Source organism: Manis pentadactyla, chromosome 8, assembly GCF_030020395.1.
Source record: "Manis pentadactyla isolate mManPen7 chromosome 8, mManPen7.hap1, whole genome shotgun sequence".
Taxonomy (NCBI): Eukaryota; Metazoa; Chordata; class Mammalia; order Pholidota; family Manidae; genus Manis; species Manis pentadactyla.
The window spans coordinates 7,118,541-7,129,947 of NC_080026.1; the positions used below are offsets into that span (position 1 = coordinate 7,118,541).

General features: G+C 38.6%; 1 protein-coding gene across 2 annotated transcripts in view; it reads right to left on the reverse strand.

The window, feature by feature from the left end:
• The window catches only part of XIRP2 (xin actin binding repeat containing 2), a 59,356-nt gene extending 50,934 nt beyond the window's left edge, over window positions 1–8,422 (reverse strand). Inside the window, exon 1 of one of the 2 annotated variants that reach the window (XM_057505456.1) lies at window positions 8,251–8,420. The gene's annotated coding sequence lies outside the window, so the exon portion shown is untranslated. Of the gene's footprint in view, window positions 1–8,250 lie in introns of both variants that reach the window. The other variant, XM_036884180.2, reaches the window with a different exon arrangement.
• Between the last annotated feature and the right edge of the window lie 2,985 nt (window positions 8,423–11,407).

The window sequence follows — 11,407 nt, forward strand, 5'->3', positions numbered from 1 at the left end:
ATGTTTGCTTGAAAAGTAAAACCAGTCAACTTTGGGCTTTCTGCCAAATTTAATTTCTGCCAGAAATTCTCCTGTTATTACATATCTGCAGAAGGCAATTAGAAAGGTATTTTAGCCAAAATATTCCAAATACATTCATATCTCCATCACAGTTCCATCCAGAAGAAAACAACCAGCCTCCCCAGCCCAGTTGTCCAAGTACAGGCATACAGACAGGATGTGCAAACCCTAATATAGATACACACTTTTCCTGGGAGGACCATTTAATCTCAAGCATCACCCTTTTTGTTTTGTGAGACTGGGGAGGAAGCCCTTGGTAGGTTTTCGTCCCAGGGCACGTCGGAGTTGAAAACCTGCCAAGGAAAGCAGCTGTAGCCGAAAGCCCTGGGTCGCATTCACCAAAGGGCCGGGCCTGAGGGAACTGTCATAAACCGCACCAAGGCAGACACTTGCCAGAACAGAAAGTACCTTAGAAGGAGGAGCACACTCTACATTGCTCTTTATAAAAAATCTCAAACCTGAGTGTGTAGTTAGTGGTTTAGATCTGACACAAATAACATTGATCTATCATGTGCAGTGCCCTGAACCACACACACACACACACACACACACACACACACACACACACAATGTCCTGACACCTAGCCAAGTGTAGTTTCCAGAGCACCATCCCGTTTTCTGTTTTCGTTTTACAACACACGCGCCATCAGTTTCCAGCTTCATCTATGTTAGATCCAGTGCACGTCTCTAGGTACTACCTAAGCCCTCATCTTATGTTGCCAAACCTTTTAAAATATAACATGGCTTTTAAAAAAAAATATTATCTCCAAACTTGTTTCCATTCTCGATTGTATATTAGAATAGAGAACATCTGAGACTGTCAGCAATAATGGTGAATGTGATAAGGCATCAATTAAAAAATGAATAAAATGATGGTTGAGTACATGCAACCTGAAAATAGGAGCAAAAATAGCAGATTATAGGAGAAAATATTTAATTGGTTTTGGTAAGGTGGACTTAGTTCAAGAATGTGTAGACAAATGAAATAGGGGATCAGTGGAGGTCTGCTGTTGCAGCTGACAATGGGGTCCCGCTGAGTGGGCTTTAGGTCTAACATGATTGCACTGAGCACTTAGATCTGTTCCCTAAAGCCTGGAGTTAGGAGGCTCCAGGCTTCCAACACTCCTGGATTGTTCTTGGCCTTAGTTTGAAATGCATGCCTTAGTCCATCTCAGGATCCATCCCATCTGGTTCCTAGTCCACCTTACTCTGACCCTGTGATGTATCTTCCTGTCTAAGCTTAGCTTCATCCCTCTAACCTGAGGCTTTTCCCCTTTACACTGGCTCCTGGTCTTCAGCTCCTTCTCTAACTCTTGGCTACCTCTTTGCCCCACTGCCTTAGATTCCCTTGATAAATGGTCTGGCCCCCATAGCCCCCCTCTTTCAGTACCTCTCTCCTGAGTAAAAGCTCTCCTTCCATCTTTACCAGATCTAAAATATGACAAGATGAGCAAATAAAGACACAGGGGCCAGTGAGTGGGATGTGTTAGGGATGGGAAGATCATGCTGAGGGTCAAATGCAGGTTTAGCTGAAAAGAAAGAAAACTGTGATTTAAGAAAATATGTTGAGAGTCTAGAACCAAGTCAAAGTAATGACAAGGTCCCACATGTGGCTGTGAGCAGCTCCATCAGAAAGGAGCCAGTCTTTAGGGTTGAAGTAGTTGAAGAGTTCAGCTTATTGAAGTACTGTGATGTTGTCTTCACCAAGGATAAGAGAAAGGTTATTAGTTTCAAGTGTTGGAACGATTGTAATAGAAAGAGGGCACTTAATAGCCTTCTACAATTCCAGAGAGAACAGACATTTAATTTGAGCTCAAGAGTGCATCCCTGAAAGCTAAGGATGCCTTTAACAACAGAACAACCTATTAAATCGGGTAGATGATTTTCCCACTTAAATGGTTTTGAGTGTGCTGTTATTTTGAATGTTCACCATAACTTGGTACTTTACAGTCTTATCCTGCTCTCTGTGAGAGATATTGGTATTATGTTATACTGGCCTCATATATTAAATAATAATAATGATGATGACAATAATAGCAAAAGCTTATATAACACCTACTAGGTACCAGGCACTATTGTTTTAGTAATTTTATAAAGTATGAATTTATTTAATCCTCAAAACAACCCTATGAGATAGATACTATTAAGAGATACTGTTAGAATCTACATTTTTTTGATGAGGAAATATGCACAGAGATATTAAGTAATTTGCCCAAGATCAACCAGTTGGTAAGTTTAAGAACCAGAATTCAAACCATGCAACCTGGTTCCGAAATCTGTGTTCAGCTATTTAGAGTTTACCTGGCAGTATTTTCTGGTTTCCCAGTAAAGTGGTACACAGGGCACTTTGGAACCTCTTCTGGCCTAGGATGTAATGTTTTGTGATTCTTATAAACTGAGGACACTATGTATGTCTTAAGGGTGATTATAGGTCTAAGGTTGAAGAATATATTCCAGAGGTCTTTAGTACAGATAACATCAGAAAAAAGCAAAAAAAGAAGGCAGAAGAAAGGTTTAGAGAGCAGAGCACATCATTTGTGAAATCTTTCTAGTTTCCAGGGCTATTGAGATTGATCAAAGTAGAAGGACGGTATCAATAATGAAATGTTATATATCAACTCTAAGAATGACTTGTATTTAGCTATCTGTGGGAGAATAATCCTGTAGAATATTTTTATTGTTGCTATAAAGATGTAGCTTAACACTTGCCCAATACAAATGCTTACAAAATTCACATCAAGCTGCCTACGTAATGTCACACAAAGGGTAAGAAAAAGACATCAGTATGGATGATACTGTGCTCTTGGTTGTTGTTTGACTACTTGTCTTTCCTCGAACTTCCAAATGACTCTCAGAATATGAAAGGAATAGAGAACAATGTGGAGGCACATGCTTTACAGAAAGAATAGACACACATATACGTACACAGATGTACATATATGTGTGTACATATGAACACAACGGAGCATAATTGAAAGAAATGGTGGTGGCATAACACAGGGACATAGTCAAGATGCTGGGGCCAGTTGATAGGAAAAAGTGAAGTTGATGAAAAGAGGTGTAAATTAAAGTTTGAGGTAATTTATTGCTATTATTTAAAGGGTGGAATATCAGAAACCATAAATACTAGTTTAGACTTACAATAACAATAGCTTGTAACCGGTATACAAACACATGCTTCCTTTCAAATTTCATTTCTCTGATATTTTACAGAGTAAAAGCTGGGGCTGTTGTCCAGCTCTGAATGACAGATGGATGATGAATCCTGAAATGATTCCCATTCCAGAATGAGTCAGTGACTGAAGCAGACATGCACTAATCCAGTTACATCCCTACAAATAAATGTCTCTGGGCCCTCTAGGACTCAGAGAGCTGGCGGAGTCTCTGCGGGAGCGGTCAGGGCTGGAACGAGGTTCTGTTCCCACCCTGAGCGCTAGGGACCGGGCAGCCCATCAAGCTGCTGCCTGCTGTCAGTCACTCCTCCTTTGGCATCCCCAGATCTGGCCTCTCTGTTCCAGCTTGAAGCTGTTGTTGGGCTTCACCTTCACTGAAAAACAGCAGACTTCTAGCACATACAGTATTCAGAGAAATAGCTCCAAACAGAGGCAGAGGCAGTGCATTTTAAAGAAAGCTTGTGGCTGGAATTAGTAACTTGAACAAACTCAGTCCCTTTCCTAGACTATTCCACCTTGACAGTACAACCCGGGTGTGGACAGCAAACATTCTAACTTACAAAATAGACAAATTAAAAGGTGATCCTTAAGCTTTCTGAAAAGATTTTTTATTGCTTCTCTGGAGCACTTACCTACTCTAGTTACTTATAAACCTGTAATTACTTGACAAAAAAGGTTTACTAGTTAGAATGGCAAAATTGAATTCTTATTATAACAGTGCTGATGAAAAACAAACAAAATAGTCAACAACAGAGACAGGAATAAAGCATCTATGAAGTTATAATGCAAGTCAGTGGGGAAATGTGACCATTCAAAATCTAATATACATAGTTTTTTAAGACAAGCCATTTTATAATGTGAGCTCTATCTGCATTTTATTTCAATGCAATTAAGCACCTATGAATCAAGAAATAAAAGGATTGTTATTTGAACACTACTTTATATTCAGTCCATATTTACTGAACTTTAAAAATAAAATAAAATGATTGTTATTGAACATTATTTTTATATTTGATCCACATTTGAACTTTCATTGAGAGCATGTTTTAAGAAACTATTTAAAGTTCTGGACTTTACTTTTAAAGTTAATGGTGTTTTGTTTGTTTGTTTTTAGCTTTCGGTTTTGGTAACTACCAAGTTTATGCATTTAGAAATATACACCCAGGTATATTCAGATTTTTGGAGAAGATGTTATCTGATCTTTGACAAACAGAAATTTCCCAAAATAAGTTAATTTAGTATTATATTTATCTTAAGTCATATGTATGCCCGGAGCAATATGGCAATTATTTTTGAACAGTGAGACATTTTGAACAGTGGGACATATCTAAAGCCTTCAGTTCACCGGGCAACAAGATACATCCTGTATACAATTAGGAAAATACAGAAGACAAAAACCTCTTTGAAGGTTTGGTGAAGACAGCAGTGATAAATGATGTGTCCAGTGGCGAGACAGTGAGGGTATGGGAAGAGCTCACCTGACTTAGAAGATCAGCAAACTTAAATGCTTATTAAAGTTAAAAGATAAACCATAAACCAGGAGTCATTTTTTCAGTTTTAAGTGAATATGTGGATCAGGTCTCCTTTTCTACAACTCATACTAATTTTAAGAGAAATACGAAATGCAAAATAAAAAGCAAAAAAAAACCTTGTATGGGGGACAAAAGGGCTTCACCGTGATGTCCCTTGAAATGTGCCCCCATTCAGGGGCTGGGTGCGCTGGGTTGAAGTCATAGCACAAAGCTTTGCAGAATTACACAGAGCACTGAAATATAAGCCAAGAGAACTGGTTTCTAGTTCTTTCTGTGTAATCTGGTAAATTACTAGTTAATGTTCCCATGCCTCTCTTTTCTTATTTAGCACCAAAGATGTTAAACCAAACAGTCACTGAGATTCTTCATGTTATTTATGTAGTAACTTCCTTTTATCCTTGGTGACATTTTAAGAATTGCACCTAGTCTGCCAGGAATTTGGATGACCTATTGTACTGCTCACTGGCAGATTATTTTTATGGCCTCATTTAGGCCCATAGAAGTCACTAAATATAGCCATGGTGTCATGTGTTGTATCCAAACTGATACAAATAATTCATTGAATTTGCTGATATTCAACATTTTTAAGGAAACAAAACCTTTGCTCTTTTTTTGTTGTTGCCTGTCTGTCATTGTTCCTTGTGCTTTTACTGCTCATATTGCACAAAGGGAATAATACTCAGGTTAGTTAAATTTTTAAGAGATAGATTCCAAAGATTAGGAAAATAAATAGTATATTTTTACTCTGGAACTAATAGGTAGCATTTCAGAGGAGAAGAGACATTGTGGACATATGTGGTACAATAAAAATGTCTTTGTCCCTGGCTCCTAACACAGACCTCCCAAACCCCTTAGCATCTCCTGAGTGACGGTGTCCTTGGGATGCTGGTGAGATGACTCCTGGCCTCCAGCAGAGGTGGGGAGCATACAGATAGCTTTAGGATTGGGGGCTGGCTACCAGAAAAACCAACCAAGCGATTAGAGAGTTCAACATTCAGCCCCACTTCCCACCTATGAGAAGGGGAGAGGAGCTAGAGATTGAATCCAATCACCAATGGCTAATGATTTAGTCAGTCATCCTATGCAATGAAACCTTGATGATGAATTCCCTAAACATGGGGTTTGGTGAGCTTCCAGCCTGGTGAATGGGTAGATGGATGGTGAGCCCAGAGAGGGCACGGGGGCTCTTTGCCATTCCCCTTTCCCTTAGCCCTGTGCAGCTCCTCCATCTGGCTCTTCCTGAGTTGTAACCTGAGTTAGTGGCTGAGGTGTGGGCAATCTGGGGGGTCTGCTCTCTCAGAGTTAGCATGAGAATTAGAATTGAATTGTTGTACACACAGTTGGTGTTAGAGAATTGGAGAATCACTTGGTGTCGGGAAAAGAACAATACATCATATCACACAGTCATATAAAGACGGTGTATCTGTATGGAGTAAGTCAGTGTTCTAAATTTGTTACTCCTGAATAAGAAAAGTCTGAAAGTACTCACCACTTTGCAAGGAATGAACCTGTAATTTGAATGAGTATTTTTTCATAAGCACGAAAAACAAAATTTCAAAGAGTAACTTGAATGCTTTCAAAAGAGGGGGTGGGAAGCAAATAAAAAAGACAATAATATAAATTAATTTCTGTGCCTCACAGACAATTCAATGAAAAATGCTGGAATTACACTGCCAGGCACTTACTAAGTACTAAGTGCCAGGCACTGCCCTACTCTATAAATTACTGTATCTACACATGACTCCTGCCAGGCCTGACAACATGGTCTTTTACTGACAAATTATGATGAAAAAGAGAGAGAAGAGAGGAAAACTCTGTGTCTAGTACCGTCGCCAGGGCAGTTCAGCCCCAAGTTCCTCACTGTGAGTCATCTGTTACCAAATGCATAAAAGAGAACACTGATGTGCATGCAGAAGGTTTTCAATTGCGGTAAGTGTGAGATACAGAATGCTGGAACTGAATACTGAACACCTACCAATGGCAAACAACAGTAAATTATCTATGAACTTTGGGGCGTTTTATCCAAAAGTTAACCTGAGGAAAGATGAGCCACTTTCTCTCCTATAATCACAGAAGACGGGAGGCCCAGGGCTGACATTTTTACCCTTTCTGAGGTAAAGCCCGCTGTGATCATGAAAGAATGTCTACTTGTATCTCTCAGATGGCTGAGCGGAGCAGCATCTGAAAGCTGCCCAGCAATGGATGAAGGCAGAAGTGTTTGCCCTGGACTCCAGACGACATTTTCCCCACACAGCTGGCGCTTTGCCGTTTTGCAGACACCTGGAATGCTGACCGACTTTAAAAAATGGATCTAGTTGTTCATTTACATGTTAATAGCAAGAAGGTAAAATATTCAAAGATTAGGCAGAGAAGTGGGGAAATATTTAAGTACAGAGGTCAAGACCTTCTCATTTCTGACCCAGTATTTTTGCCATTCAGTGGTAATATCTTCTCAAACTCAAAACAGGTGTTCTTTCATTTGAAAATTCATGGCTCTGAATGCAGCTAAGGCAAATATTTTACTCATCCTTTGGCACCCCACACATAAAATTTTAAAATAATTCAAACAGCCTACAGCTTGTCAGTGACCAAATAGAGCTCTGGTAAAAATAAAGTATCTTTCAGTTCAGCACCAGCTGGCTAAATTTAAACCCTGCATTATGTAATCTTAAAGTGTCCTTGCTTTTAGCTGGTGTCTTAAGAAATTCTGTTATAATGTCTCTCTGGAATCACTTCAGTCTCTAACACCTAAACACTTAAGGCACAACAGGACCAAATTAAGGTGTTCACAGGCAATTGAAGACAGAAAATAATCCATGTGAAACAGTACATAGGGCATGGTACCTTTAAAATAAAATCTCAGTCTTCTCTCTTTAAATTTGTAGTTACTATAATTAGGGCTGGCAGATCCAACTGGCAGTGCTTTTCTTAATTCTGCAAAACATGTAAGAACCTGGTTCTTTAATCCTTACTCCAGTAATACTCCCAGAGGAGATGAGACTGTGGCTGGAGCAAGAAGTACAAAATCAAACGAAGGCTGAGGAAAGAACAATTTTGTTCAAAAGTATTTTAAACTCTTCCTTTCCCTCACCAAATTCCAAGAAATACAGTTTATGTTTTTAATATATTCATTGTATGGATTATCAACTTATGCTCATAAAAGATACACTCATTTTTTTTAGTTTTCCCTTTTAGCTGTAAGCTGAGGTGTAATTTTTACTCATGACCGTTTATCAAGTCTGGCTCACTTTCTTCACTACTAAATATGAAAAATGCTTACTGTTTTGCAAAGAGCTTAATACATGAAGGCCTAAATTTGCTAATATAAAGTAATGCTAAATATTGTCATAGAAACAAAATCCAAGGTAATATTTTCCTTCATAGCAATTACAGTTTGGCCCATGGGCCTCACTGATCTTAAGCAATCGGCAAGAACATATTACAACCCTAGAAGCAGACACGTATCAATGACTATTTACACGTACCTTTTGCAATATTTAGACTTAACCCCAAGTCCGTGGAAATGTCATATATCTTTACAGTTCTTCACAGACTGGTTTCCTCCCTTGTTTCATGTACAGCAAATTTCCCAGTCCCCTGGAAGGGATAGTTGGAGTGGAGGCCAGCTCCACTGAAGGGTCTATCAAGAAGTAGACGGGATGGCTGAATTTATTTTAGCCCCGAGTCTGAAGGATGCAGCTTCGCACCTATTTTTAGGAACTGAGCTCGGTATAGGTGGGGCCTGAGTCAGCGACTCTTTCAGAAGCGTGTCTCTGAGGGCACTCTGCCGCGGCTACGCATGCATGGCTCTGACACCTGTGCAGTCAATCAAACACCCTTCTGCAGCCAAGACCATCAGCCCAACGCTCAACTTCTCAACAAAGTCTAAAAAAGAACCAGCACTGATGAGGAAGGGGAGGGATTAAAGCCAACATTCATTGGTTTTATTAATTTCAAACTTTTAAGAGTTAGGAATATGAAAATGAGGCATGTAGGAAAAGTGCCAATTTATTCGTGGAAGAATTTGGGTTCTCGGGAAGATGAAACTATTTTATTTACAACATGTCCTCAGGTATGGAAAACATTAGTTTGCTTTTAGAAGCTTCATGTATAAAGCAAAGCACTACTGCAGTGTTTAAGTCAAGAAAGTGCTCTTTTGGTTAACAAAAGTCGGGAAGAAGGGGTGAGAAGGGATTCTAGAGAGAATAAACGGCACACCTACCCGGGGCTTCCTGTCCATTAATAAATCAGTTTAAAATCTGCATGAGGACAAGCAGAGCCTCCTCACGTGCTCCTGCGAGAGTGGGGTAAGTGTCCTTTACTGCCACCCTGCTTCCCCAGCGCAGCCTGCTGACCTGCCTCAGGAGGACGCAGAGCTCACCTACAGTCGCTAGGACTCCGTAAGGCTCCATCTCAGCGTGTCTCAGTCAGCTTCCCCGACCTTCCCTCTCCTCTCTTACTTGTGGTGTTAAGTGTGCACACTAACGGCCTCACAGCAAACCCAAATAAAGAAAGAGGAAATTATTTTTTGGCTTAAAGAAAGCACCTGAGTTATGTACTGTTTATTTCATACAAAATGCTTACAAGTAAACTATTTACCATATTATTTACTAATAAAGACTAGTGTATGCATTGTTATTTTTCCATACACAATATTGATTTCTATTAAAAGTAGGTCAAGGAGTGTTATTCCAGCTGATTAAGAAAAAGCTTCTAAAATGGTGTCCCTTTGTATTAAGATAGTTCAGTGCAAGAGCCAGTATAATTAGTTTAGAACTTGTACTGCCCAGTGTAGTAGCTACTGGACACATGTAACCATTTAAATTTTAATTGATTAAAATAAAATAAAATAAAAAATGCAGTTCCTCAGTTGCACTATCCACATTCCAATACTCCATCTCCATGTGTTGTTAGTGGCCATGTATTAGTGCAGATACAGAACACTTCCATTACTGCAGAAAATTCTACAGGATAATCCTGTTTCAGAGCATAGGATTTCAACATAGCTTTGACACTAACTGAACTCTGTGACCTGGTAAGTGTCACATGTTGTCTACACTTCACTTTATTCATCTGTGACTAAATCAGACTAAGTTTATCTACTTTGAATGGCCATTTGATGATTAAATGACATAATATATATAAAATACTCAGTATGGTCCAAATCTAGGACACAATAATTATTACTATTATTATTACTTCACTTTGCTCTATACTTAAGAAAATGGCAGTAGATCTAAAACCGCAAAAGTTCAGTTTAAGTTAGGAATTATTGACTTCAATGTAAATGCAATCAACTTTACTCTTGTATTTGTGTATAGACAGTAATGATGCTTAAAGCAGTTTTATTCTTTTGAAATATTGTTCATTACTCAAACACATGACTTGTAGCTTTTTCATTTACACTCCTTATTCAAAACTCCTACTTTCTCATTGCATTGTAGAAATATGTTTCTTTTCAAGTTTCACTCAAGATAACCCTTCTTCAAACTTTCCATTTTGGCCTTTCAGGAAAGAAATATATATTATTTAAATACATATACATAAATAAATGTTTTTCTTCCATATTTTTCTCCTTGTAAATTTTCCATGTTCGTAATTGTCTGAAAACTCAATGATTATACATTGTTAAAAGAGAAAATAATAATGGATAGGAAAAGATATCTTTGTGAACATTATAAAATCGTTGGTAATGAATTCAGAGCTTTACATGTTGATCTATAGCTTCATGCATAAACTAACTAAACATCCAGCAAAACTTTTCAGTTATGGAACTGATTAGTCATCATCCCATTTGACCAGAGTCAAGAAGACAATGAAAATATCACCATTCCTTATTTGTTTTTTCAGATATGATTTACAGTCTTTATCTGATAGTAATCTAATCAACTACTATCAAATTACTATAAACACAAGATGGATGGATGGGTGGATAGGTAGTTGGATGACGGATAGATTCATAAAGTGATTCCTTCTATCAAAAATCTGAATTCAAATGGAAAATTGTGCTCCCTCTCCAATCCACAACCATATGTTATCTTCCCAGTGCCTAGATACCTCTCCCTATTAAAACCTGTATTGTACTCAACTAAAACCTACATAAGACTGTTGCTTATAGTGAGATGGACTAATTGGCATTAGATCAATGCTCCCATTGAGAATAATTAGAAAAGCTAGATATATTACAAAAATAACATATGCAGGGCATCAGGGATCAGCCAAACAATAAGGACCAGGGGAGTACCATTTAAGAAAGGCAAGAACTTTTCAAATATGAGGTGAGTATCTGAAGCTGTCCCTGTAGGTTATTTGTCAATTCTGGATATAGCTAGAGGCTGAAAATTGGGGCTCAGCCCAGGAAGAGCCCTGCCATTGGGGGATAGAGAAACAGAAAAACTTTTGGCAGTTACATGGGACAGAAGTGACAAAATTAGAGTGTACCAGGACTTCAAATTTGTTTTTCTTTCCAATCTATTTGCTAAGTTCTAAAATTTCACAGGATAGAAGGCTGTAATCATAAGCTCAATTATGGAAAAGTGGAATAGCCCACATTTTCATGATATTTAGGAAACAAGGATCTACTAGGAGGACAGCTGGAAGTCCTCACGGGAGAGGGAAATTGGCTCTGAAATCATCTATGAT